Source organism: Sarcophilus harrisii, chromosome 5, assembly GCF_902635505.1.
Source record: "Sarcophilus harrisii chromosome 5, mSarHar1.11, whole genome shotgun sequence".
NCBI lineage: Eukaryota > Metazoa > Chordata > Mammalia > Dasyuromorphia > Dasyuridae > Sarcophilus > Sarcophilus harrisii.
This window is the reverse complement of record NC_045430.1, coordinates 13902385-13915248: the sequence shown is the minus strand read 5'-3', so window position 1 is coordinate 13915248 and position 12864 is coordinate 13902385.

The following is a 12864-nucleotide window of genomic DNA, read 5'->3' as shown; positions in this document are numbered from 1 at the left end:
GAGCCTATGATAAGGTCTTTCTATCTTTGTTTTCCTTGGGATGCAAAGTCAGTAGCAAGAGTACCCAACTGAATGAAAGCCTATGAAAAATTTAGTGATTTTTCTTAACTCCAAATCATTTTCCAGAGCAATCAGCCTTCACAGATGATGCATTCTTCTACCTGATTTCCCCTAGTCCCACCAACATTATTTCTATTGCTCAGCCTCTTGGGTACAAGATGAAACCTCATGCTTATTATTTATAATCTAGCTGCATTTCTCTTCTTAGTGATTTGGAGCATCGCCCCCACCCCCCCCACCCCCCATATTTGCCAATCATTTACAACTTATTTTGAAAGCTATTACTATCCTTTGCCTACTTATCTTTTGGGAAATGATGTTTAATTTTCAATACGGATTAACTCCCTGTGAGTCTTGGCTATCAGGTTTTTAACCAAGATATCAGAAGTCAAGGTTTTCTCCACCCAGCAGTTTTCCCATCTCTGAGGGAGGCCTTCTGGGATATATCCTGAAATCTTCACTTTCAGGTGGAGAAACTAGGTTTAGAGTATTTTGTAAGTCTTCCCTCTTAAAAGTGTCAAGAGTCCCCATTCTTATGCTTATCTTATCTCTCTAGTCAGTCAGGGGACAGACCTCATAGCAAAGGCATTTTACTCAAATTCACAAAAACAACCAAACATACCCCTCCCCTAAAATCTGGCACTCACTCTCCAAAAACAGCAGTGGGAGGAGTAGAGGTACCTAGATTACAACTAGAGATACATAAGACACAACTTGCACCATACCTCTGAGAATAGATCTTTAGTTTCTATTGCCTCATTTCTATTGTTCAGCGGGTAACCTGACCTAAAACCCTTGAATCTCAGAAAGTGAAAGGAAATCACCAAGTTTGTATTTAGGTCAAGATTTTCACTAAAGTCTCCTAGCCTCCAGGCTGGGGGGGTTAGGGTTAGGGTTTCCCCTGTAATATTTCTTTCCACTGGTAATATTGCTTTCCACTGTAATATTCTGCCTCTAGTTATTCAGAAATCAGGCAACTAACAGAAGAAAGGAATCAATTTCTAGTCTCTGGATTCCCCTGAGAAAGGAGAGACAGTTCTCAGGCTAGGTCCTCCAAGGTCTCCTTCCACTCTGGGATTGCAGGAAGTTGTTTTTAAGCCAGTGAATCAGCCAATCTTTTGAGTTTCTTGACAACTCTCTCCCTGTGGGGCCAGGAGACTTGTGTCTCATCCTTTTAAAGGAAAGGGTCTTACCCTGAGAATCTCACCAACGTAGTTAGTGAAAAGAGTGATCGACTGGGAAATAGGACATCTGGGTTCAAATGCCAGTTTTGTGCCTTACTAGCTATAGGGTCTTGGGCAAACCATTTAATTTCTCCATACTCCAGCTTCCTTATTACATTCCCTCTCAACTCTAAAGTTTACAATCATATTATCAAAGGGAAAAACTATTCATTGTGTTTAGAATAAGCTGTTTTTATTGTTAGTATTTCACGGACCTGGAAAGACAAATTTGCAGCCCAGCCCAATGTCCCCATTCGTTTACTAGAACTCTGAGAAATAAGTGACCACATAGCTTTTATGCATACGATCTAGACAGCTATTTCTGGTTTAACTTCTCTATATATTACAAAACAGGAATGAATTGATATCTCTCTATTTTTGTGTTAACAAGACAGGACAACTCGGTGTCTCAGTGGATAAAGGGCTGGGCCTGAAATCAGGAAAACTTGAATACAAATGTGTCCCCAGATATTTACTTGCTGTGTGATCTTGGGCAAGTCTGCCTCTGTTTCCTCATTGGTAAAATAAGAACCATAGTAGCACCTACCTCCTATAGATGTTGTAAGGATCAAATGAGATAATAATAGTACAGAATAGGTGTTATATAAGTTAGTTATTGACTATTAAGGTATAGCAATAATCTTGGGACTCTCTAAGGGGGAACCTTAACACTTACAGATTTCTAAACAATGCCTTGTTGCTACATTTTCAGAGTCAAGTTTGGGTTTATTTTTCCAGCTCTCACTTTCTCTGTCTGCTAACATCCTACACAATAAAGCTTAACTTCAGTCTAAGAACCCATTTCAAATGTTTCTATAATTCCACTTGCTTCTGGATCTCAAAATTCAATCTGATTTGATCAAGACTTCCAATTCCTAATTTTTTCTCTCTCTCTCCATTTCTCTCTTTTGAGCAACTTCAATATATAAATCCTTTTTTTCTTTCTTCCTTTTCTTTTCTTTTTTTCCCTTGAGGCAATTGGGATTAAGTGACTTGCCCAGGGTCACACAGCTAGGAAGTCTCTAAATCTTTTCTTTTTTCTAAGCTAAGACCATTTGAAATTTGTTTCATAATACAAATTAACCATCACAAGGCAAATGTTCTGAACATGCAACTGGCAGAAAGGAAGAAAGGAAGAAAGGAAGAAAGAAAGAAAGAAAGAAAGAAAGAAAGAAAGAAAGGGAGGGAGGGAGGGAGGGAGGAAGGAAGGAAGGAAGGAAGGAAGGAAGGAAGGAAGGAAGGAAGGAAGGAAGGAAGGAAGGAAGGAAGGAAGGAAGGAAGGAAGAAAAGAAAGAAGGAAGGAAGCCCCAAATAGAAACAAACCAAGACTCTCAAATCCCACTGATTATTTTTCATGGAATTCGTTCCCTGGCTTTCTTCTAAGGTCTTTCTCAACATGGATATTGTTGGATTTGTCAGGGATGTGAGTATGCTCCTCTTTCCAATAAATACATTCAAACCTTCTTAATCAGTTAGCCCAACAGCCATGAAAGATCGATGTCCAGATATTTGGGACGGCTGTAGTGAGACTCAATGGCTCCATCACTGCTCATTAACTTTAGGCCTCTGGAATGGAGAATGATATCTCATAGTCCTATATAAGTGAGTGCTGACCAGTTTGCTGGTGACTGGGTAGGCATGATTGTCAGAAAGAAGGAAGGGAGCAAGAGGGAGAGGAAGGGAGGAAGGAAGGGAGAGGAGGGGAGGAAAGTAGAGGGAGGAGAAAGGGAAGGGAATGCAAGGAAAGCAATAAGCATCTACTAATCACCTACTATGTATTAGACTCACTAATAGCTAATTGCTAAGCTTCACAATAACCCTGGGTTTGTTGTTGTTATTGCTTTTGTTGTTTAGTCATTTCAGTCATGTCCTACTCTTCATGATCCTATATAAGGTTTTCTTGGCAAAGGTACTAGAGAATGAGTTGCCATTTCCTTTTTTAGCTCATTTTAGAAATGAGGAACTTGAGGCAGTTAGTTCCCGGGGATCACAGCTAGTGCCTGAAGCCAGATCGGAACTCAGGAAGATGAGTCTTTATAATTTCAGACTTAACTCTGTGCACTATAGTGCCATCTAGCTGCTTCACCATTCTTATCCCCATTTTACAGTTGAGAAAACTGAGGCAAACAGAAGTCACACAGTTAATAAGTGTCTGAAGTAGGTGTTCCTGACTCCAGGCTTAGTGCTTTGTCCTTTGAGACACCTAGCTGCCTATCCTAAATATCCTAGTTACCTTTGAGGGACAGAAAGACTTTGATTGCAGGGAGGTGAATTGAGAAAAAAGTTATATAAAAGACTCAAATCTCTGAAAATAATGGATTGGGGACAAGTTAAATTATAATTATAGAAAGTGCCCTGGGACTGAACTGTTTTGAGTATTACATAAAAGAACCACGGTCTATCTGGACAATATGTAAGAGACATTTTGTGGCTTCTGCCTATAATGATTCTCCATAATGTGAGTCATTGATATTTCCATCCTCTCATTCAGAGAAATTTAAGCATATGATCACATCCATACCCCAAATTTCAGTTCCTGGTTTTTTTGTTTTTTGTTTTTTTTACCACAGCACAGAAATTAGAAGAGTTCAAGTATAGGTAGCATGGGGACACCTCTCTCCAAGGAATGAGGAACATGTAACCACACCCAGAATTTCAAATTATTCAAGTCTTTCCTAGATTGGCTCTTGAGTCACAGGAACTGGGTTCAAATGCCAGCTGTGATACTTCTAATCCGTGTGATCCTTCCTGGAAAAGTCCTTCCCCTTCCCTGGGGAAGGCATCAAGGTTAGACTAGATGGTCCTTCAGGTCCTTTCCCATCTAAATTCATTTCCTTGGTCCTCAGTTTCCTCATCTGTAAAATGAAGAGATTGGCCCGAATGACCTCTGCAGACACTTCTAGCTTTAATTCTGATTCCCTTTTGGCCTGAAATATTGTGGGTATAACTGAGCTATGCTACCAGAACAGACAGTCCAAGAATATCTTGTGAGTTTCGGTCAAAATACAACCATCCACATCCATTTCAGGATCTGGGAATTAGACAGAAACCTTTTTATTCCTCATCTTTCAGGTGAAGTAGGGGACCACTGGACAAAGACCAATGGGCCTTCAAGGGAGTTGATGTCTTCTGGAAGTAAGAAGTATAAATGCAAGATGGAAGACAAATTAGGAAATTTGACTTGGGTATTTCTAGTGAGGATTGTCAATGTTGTATCCTCAGCCTGGCACATAGTAGGCATTTGATAAATTTTTGTTTCTTTCCTCTCTTGGATGGAACAACAAGGTCTTTGTCATCTGTCAATGGTGCCTTTGTATTAATTGTACCCCATGTCTGGAATCTTTTCCCATCTCTGCCCTCTGGCTTCCCAGGTTTCCTTCAAATCTCAAATGAAATCCTGCATTTTACATGCGGCCTTTTCTGGTGCTTTTATGTATTTTATAGTATATAGTATGTACTGTGTATATATGTACATATACACATGTGTATATGCACATGTATGTTGTGTAGTATGTATGTATTCTGTAGTATATATCATTATTACAGTATTACATATATATCTAGTATCCAAATCTAGTGTCTAGTTTGTATCTATTGCATGTAGTATGTATATGTTATATAAAACATGTATCTATTATATGTGGTATTTACATATAGTATGTACTGTGTATATATTGTACTAGTACGTATATATTATATAGTATATATATTGTATATAATATGTATATATCCAGTGTGTATACATAGTATGAAGTGTGTATTTATTGTATATAGTATGTATATATTGCATCTAATATGTATATCTAGAATCTACTATGTATATATTGCATGTAGTATGTATATAATATATATAAAGTATATCTAGTATATACATATAGTATGTAGTGTGTATGTATTATATGGAGCATGTATGTGTTGTGTGTAATATGTATACATACATATATGTACATGTAAATAATGTTTGTGTGGCATGTAGTGTGTATTGTATCTAGAATATATATCTAGTATATATTGTATATTGTATGTATATATTACATATCTATGCATGTATGTATATATGTTGCCGATAATATATATATAGTGTGTGTGTGTGTATACACAGTATGGAGTGTGTATCTATTGTATTTAGTATGTATATCTAGCATGTAGTATGTATATATAGCATGTATGTATACATTATATACAATATATAAATCTAATATCTACTATGTATATATTGTAGCTAGTATGTGTGTATTATAGAGTATGTATATGTTGTGTGTAATATGTTTTGTATCTGATATGTATATCTGAATATATATACTATATATACATATACCACATACTACATATATACATATTTGAGTATGTAGTGTATATAAATTGTATCTAATACATAGTATATATAGATAGATATTGCATATTGTATGTATATTTAGTATATAGTATCTAGTGTCTTGTATACTATATCTTGTATCTAGTATGTATATCTACTATCTAGTTTGTATATATTATATCTAATATCTAGTATGTAATATGCATATGTAGTATGTATATATTATATATAACATATTGTGAAGACCACGTATTTTAAAATCAGCCGGAGTCAGGAATTCAGGTTAGGGGAAAATCGTCAGTCTTTATTCTCAGTGAAGAAAGATCGGAGGTGGAAGGGAATCGGCGATAGCAATGTGTGCAGCTGAGTCAAGAAGCTAGCTAGGCCAACAGCCACACGACTAGCAGCTGAGAGTATGGAACCCAGGCTCAATCTCTCCCAGCTTCTCTTCCTGTCTCTCTCTCTCCCTCCACCCACCAAAATCGTCATTTCCTCTACAACACATGAGGACTTGCACAGAGAGTGGGCAGGGCCATTCTTTATCCAATCATGTATATTAATAGAGTGTAGTCCAATTACTATTTAGCCTCACATACTTGGGACCTCAGTGCATCAACTCAAACCTCAGCCCATTGCAACATATAATATGTATACAATATGTAAAATGTATACATATTATAGTAGACATGTATCTTGTATGTATCTAGCTATTCACATGTTATTTCCCTCATTAGAACATAAGCTCCTTGAAGGCAGGGAATGTTTTGGCTTTACTTTGTTATCCCAAAGCATCGCACCTGCCACAAAGTGATTAATAAATAAATGCCTGTTGGAAGGCTAAATACTTTTTTTTTTTCACTTTGGAAGCATGTGATCTTAGATTTACAGTTGGAAGAAGCTCAGACAGGTCACTGAATCCGATTCCCTCATTTCACAGAAGAGGAAACTGAAGCAGTGTCTTGTTTTCAAGGTCATACATCTAGTGTCCAAGGCTGGAAGCTGCGCCCAATTCCAAGTCCAATGCCTTGTCTGCTCCACCAAGTTTTTTAGCGCCTGACTATTAAAATCTAGTTTCAACACAAACTTCAGTTATTGTAAGAATCCTAATTTGTCATCTTCCCACCTTTTAAGGCTCAGAGTAATGGGGAAGTGAAAGTGGTTTGAATCTTCAATGCCTTGAAAGACTGGGGAGGAAGACTAATAAGGAATCTACTTATTGCAATAGTCCCAGGGAAAGAAGATAAGAATATAAACTTCATGAGGGCAGAGCCTATTTAATTTTTGTCTTTGCACCCCAGCACTCACCTAACTGGGTGTTAACAACTTGTTGGCACATAGAAGGCTATTAACAAATAAATGCTCATTGATTGAATAATTGATCAATATGTGCATGCATATGTATTGCTTTCCTTGGACAGATGGTAAACTCCTGGAGGACAAGTTGTTTCTTTATATCCCCAGTCTCCAGCTAGGTGGTGAAGTCAGGAAGACTTGCATTCAAGTACTTCCTCAGACTCTTAACTCTATAGATGAATGAGCTCAGCCAAGACATTTGACCTCTCTAGACTGTTTCCTCAACTGTAAAATGATGATAATAATTTTTATCTCACATTGCTATTGTGAGAATCATGGAAGATAATCTCTCTTTAAAACTATAAAGTGCCTTATACTTGATATATAATCCCAATCCCAAAGTCCATAGGTATGGGACTGCTCCCATTGATCTCCACTACTAAGGAGAGAGTGGTATACCAATGGGTTTTGGACTGGAGTTGTGAATATTTTTATAAATGCTTACTGATTGATTGGGGTAACAAAAGGACCCCAATCGTTACAGCAAAGTCTGCTAAGATATTCCCTTGGCCAAAATCATTTTAGGGTTTCTGGGTAGCAGGATATTTTTTTTTTACCAATGATGACATTGGTTATTAAATAATAAGACTACTATTAATGATTAATATCATTAATGATTATTATTAATTGATTGTCTTAATATCAATAATTGAGCAGGAAAACCTTACGGATGCTTTACAAAAAAATTACGTTGAACTGAATTAAATTGCTGTGTCTCTTTACTGGTCTCCTAGTCAGCAGTCTCTCCTCTCTCCAGCTTATCCTTCATATTCCTGACTGACTAATATTCTGATCATATAACCTCTCTGATGAAAAATACACTGTGGCAGCGCTGATATCTAAACCAGGAAGAGCCAAAACAGAAGAAGAAAATTATAGATCAATTTCCCTAATGAACATTGATGCAAAAAATTTAAATAAGATATTAATAGAGGGGTTACAGTAATATACGATAAGGATAATACACTATAACCAGGTGGGGTTTATACCAGGGATTTAGGGTTAGTTCAATATAAGGACAACTATCAACACAATTAACTATATCAATAACAAAGGCAATAGAAATCATATGATTATCTCAATAGTTGAAGAAATACCCATCATATTAAAAGAAAACACTAGACAGGATAGGAATAAAAGTAGTATTCCTTAAAATGACAAGCAATATCTATCTAAAACCATCAGCAACCATTATCTGTAATAGGAACAAGCTAGAAGTCTTTCCAATAAGATCTGGGATAAAGCCAAGATGCCAAATAATCCGGACAAATAAAAGGTCAAGAAAATCAAAGGCATTAATGAAAAAAAAAATTGCAAAGGAAGGTGACCTAGCCATACCAAATCTAAAATTGTACTGTAAAGCAGCAATAAGAAATGGAATGGGAAATCAGTGGAATAGATTAGGTACACAAGGCATAATAGTAAATTATTATAGTAATCCACTGTTTGATAAACTCATATTCTAGCTTCTGGGATAGGAACTCACTATTTGGCAAAAGCTGCTAGGAAATCTAGAATAGTATGGCAGAAAGTAGGCACAGACCAATATTCATACTAACCATATACCAAGATAAAGTCAAAATGGATACATGATTTAGACATAGACATAGACAAGCAATTAGAAGAGTGAGAAATAGTTTATCTGTCATATCTATGAAGAAAGGAAGAATGTCTAACTAAACAAGAGATAAAAAACATTATGAAATGCAAAATGAATGATTCTGATTACATCAAATTAAAAAGATTTTCCACAAACAAATCCAATACAAGCAAGATCAAAAGGAAAGCACAAAGATGGGAAACAATTTTTATGACCAATGTTTCAGATTAAGGCCTCATTTCTCAAATATGTAAAGAAGTATCTGTAAATATAGGAATATAAGTCATTCCTCAGCTGATAAATGGTCAAAAGATATGAAGACAATTTTCAGATGAAGAAATTACGACCATCTATAATCATATGAAAAAATTGGTCTAAATCACTATTGATTTTAGAAATGCAAATTAAAACAACTCTGAGGTATCACTTCCACATCTCTCAGATTGGCTAAAATGACAGGAAAAAATAATGATAAATTTTGGAAAAGATGTGGGAAAACAGGACACTAATGCATTGTTGGTAAACTGATCTAAACCATTCTGTAGAGCAATTTGGAACTCTATTCAAAGGGCTATCAAAATATGCATACCCAGCAATAGCACTACTAGGTCTGTAACCCAAAGAGATCGTTTAAAAATAAAAAGGAAAGGGATTCACATGTACAAAAATATTTAGAACAGCTCTTTTGGGGATGGCAAAGAATTAGATATTGAGTAGATGCCCATCAATTAGGAAATGGCTGAACAAGTTGTGATATATGAATCTAACGGAATACAATTCTCCTATAAGAAATGAAGAACAGGTGGGTTTCAGAAAAACCTAGGGAAGACTTGTATGAACTGATGCTGAGTTAAATAAGCAGAACCAGGAAAACATAGTATATAGAAACAACAATATGTGATGATCAACTATGATATAATCAGATCTTCTCAGCACTACAGTTATCCAAGACAATTTCAAAAGATATATAATGGAAAATGTTCTCCACATCCAGAGAATAATCTGTGGAGTCTGAATGCAGATTAAAGCACGCTCTTTTAACTTTTAAAAAAATTTTTGTCTTCTGTGACTTTCCCTTTGTGTTCTGTTTCTTCTTTCACAACCTGACTAATGTGTAATTATGTTTACATGATTGCACATGTATAACCTATATCAGATTGCCTTAATCTGACTTAAGGAGAAGGAAGACAAATTTTGAAACTCAAAATCTTATTTTTACAATGAATGTTGAAAATTATCTTTACATGTAATTAGAAAAAAATACTATTTAGATTTTTTTAAAAGGAAAATAAACTGGTTTCATATTGACTATGGAATAGAATGTGAATTCCTGATTCTGGCATTCAGGGCCCTTCTAATATTAGCATTCAAAGCTCTAACCTACCTCACTAATGCTACATCTCACCATTACTTCATGGATTCTGTTTATCAAACTGGGTGGCTCACATTCCTGTTCTTGTCTTGCCCTCTTTCATGTCTTATTCATGCCAAACTCTGTGACTGAAATGAGCTTCCTTAACCCCATGTCCACTTGTTTCTGATGAGAAAATCCTTTCTAGCCACATGACTCTGCTTATATTACTTCACCTCTGTAAACTTCAGCTTCCTCAGCAGCAAAATAAGAATAATGACATCTGCCTCATAGATTGTGTGTGGGGCTCAAATGAAATAACATATTTAGAATACCTTGTAAACTCTAAAATTCATATAAATGCCACTTCTCATTGGAAGAAATGGGAATATCCCATGAGAGATAGCAGGGAATAGTGGTTAGAAAGCAATCACAGGAACCAGGAAATCTAGAATTCGAATCCTGCCCCGTACTGGTTATATGACTGGGCAAGTAAGATAAGCTCTCAGTAGTCCAGACAACTTGAAAGCTAGAATTCGATATTTTGTTGGACACCATTGTGGTTGTTGGGCTCCATTGTTGTTTTTGGGCGTCTTCTTACCAAGTCTTCTACTGATGAAATGACAGGTCTAATCAAAACAATCATGAGAAAGCTGAGGCTCACAGGACAGAAAAAACTTAGCCACACCTGCCCTGGTGGTACTCCTAGGACTGAGTTCAGTGTGCTTTCCAAGTTTGCCCCCCTAGATCTCACTAGCTCACCTCCCTCTTAAGAAATGGGGCAGAATCTGGTTTTTTAATAGCCATTTTACAGATACATTTTACAGAAAACAAAAATTAAAACAAAAAACTGGAGTATTTCAGACTTGCCCTAAAGTCTCATTGCAAATTAGTGGCAAAATGGGAAATAGATCCAAATCACCACCCCTCTATAAATATTTAAATGGCCAGAATCGAGAGTGTGGACTCTAAGGGCTATTGTATTTGGGAAGAGTCAGGCTCAGTTCCAAAGTGAGTGACTCCCCAAAAAAGTAAGGTAGGTGTGGTCTCACAGCACCTACCTCAGTGACTTAAAAAAGGTGCATGGAGCTCCCAAATTCCCCAGCTCCCCTCCCTGCTCAGCCTTGTTGGGGCTAGTAGGTAGTCTATGGAGCTGCTGGAGCAGAAAGGGAGGGGTGGCCCCAGGCACAGACAATCAACTTGGCGAGCTGTCTTCCTGCACCGGGGGTGATTAAATCTCCAAGGCTTTGGCTTTGGTCTCCGGTCTACCAACAGAAACAAACTGCCGATGAAAGGCCCCTTCACCCCAGGCTGCCGAGGAAATCCCAGACTCTTGGCCTCTCATAGGCTTGAGGCAAATGGCTTCTCTATGAGATCAGGGCATTTGGAATGCTCCAGCAGGGAAAGTGTCGCCCCCGCCCCCAACTTGGCCCTAGACCAGAGCTAGACAAAATCAGACAAGCCATCCGACTTGGTAGATCAAGAGTTTAAGAAACATAGTGGGGGCAATTAAGCGGTACAGTGAATAGAATGTGAACTTAACTGAAATGACTGAAAATGAAGATAATAACAGGACCGACTTTCCAAGGTTGATGTGAAAATCAAATTTAATAATAATTGGAAAGCATTTAGCTTAATGTCTGGCACATAGCACCTACAGAGTGGGTATTTAATAAATGCTTGTTCTCTTCCCCTCAAAGATCATTTTCATCTCAAACTTCAGTCACGCTCACCCCATCCTTTTTAAGTCATCTTTCATCTTTTACATGGATGTCAAAAGACATTTGAATCATGCCATCCTTTCTTATGCTTAAATATTCATCACTTGCTCTGTACTGGCCTAAATTCCAACTCTGCCTGACATTCAAGGCCTCCCACAATCTGACACCATCTACCTTTTGGGCCTTATCTGATGTTTTTCTTTTCCCCTGCACTAGCAGGATGCTCCAGTCATTCTGGACTGATCCCTCCTTCCACCTCCTCCTACTCTAGTCTCTCCAGCCTCCCTACCTTTCTAAGTCATATTCCTTACTAAGAAATTTTACATACAAAAGCAAGGGAGAAAATTAGGGGCAATTCTCCCTCCCTTCTCTTCACCTGTTGCCATACTTTCAAGAGCAAATCAAATCTATCTCCAAGTTCCGAACTCCATCCACTGTACCACACTGCCTCATTAATGAGCCAAAATATGTAAAGCACTTGGTATGCTTATTATTCTTCCAAGAGGCAGACGTAGGGAGGGAGAGCTCTACTAGAGCCCTGCCTTCCATTCTCAAGCTGAGTCAGCCAGCCTAGAGGAAGGGGAGGGGAAATTCTGTCTGGGCAATCGAGCTCTATAGTAAAGAGTTTGGGAACAATTGGAAGGCATAATCTCTGCTCTGAGTCACTGAATTCTCCCCACTGGTTCTAGAGCTTCCATACTTCCCTCTCTCATTTAGCAGACTCTGCCTTGTGTTAGAACCATTTTATGTCTCTTATTCTCTCTCCAAGACCATGAACAGGGCCTGGGTCTTAAAATGGTTGAGCTGGGGGGGGAATTTGCAGTGAGAGTTCAAGGGGCCTTAGAACACAGAAAGTTGGAACACAGAATGTTTTTCCTCATCTGTAAAATGAGTGAGTTCCATTAAATTACTTTCTCCGTTTCCTTCCAGCTCTAAAGTTATAATCCTATTTTCTGGCTAAATGACCCTAGTTACTTAAGCTCTTGAAGCCCATAGCAACTTTCCAAGACAATCCATCGCAGACAGGTTGCTTTGGTAGGAGTATTTTTACCAATCTGGAAAAAAAATTAAAAGTGGAGAAGGCTGGAAAGGTAGGTTGGTGCCAGATTTTGGCGGGCGTTAGAAGCCAAGAAACGAAATTTGAATTTTGATCAGCCCACCATCGGGCTGAAAAATTTTCAGCAAAGGAGGCATCTAGATTTCTGGATACAGATACATGCATGAGGGATGGTTTGGAATGA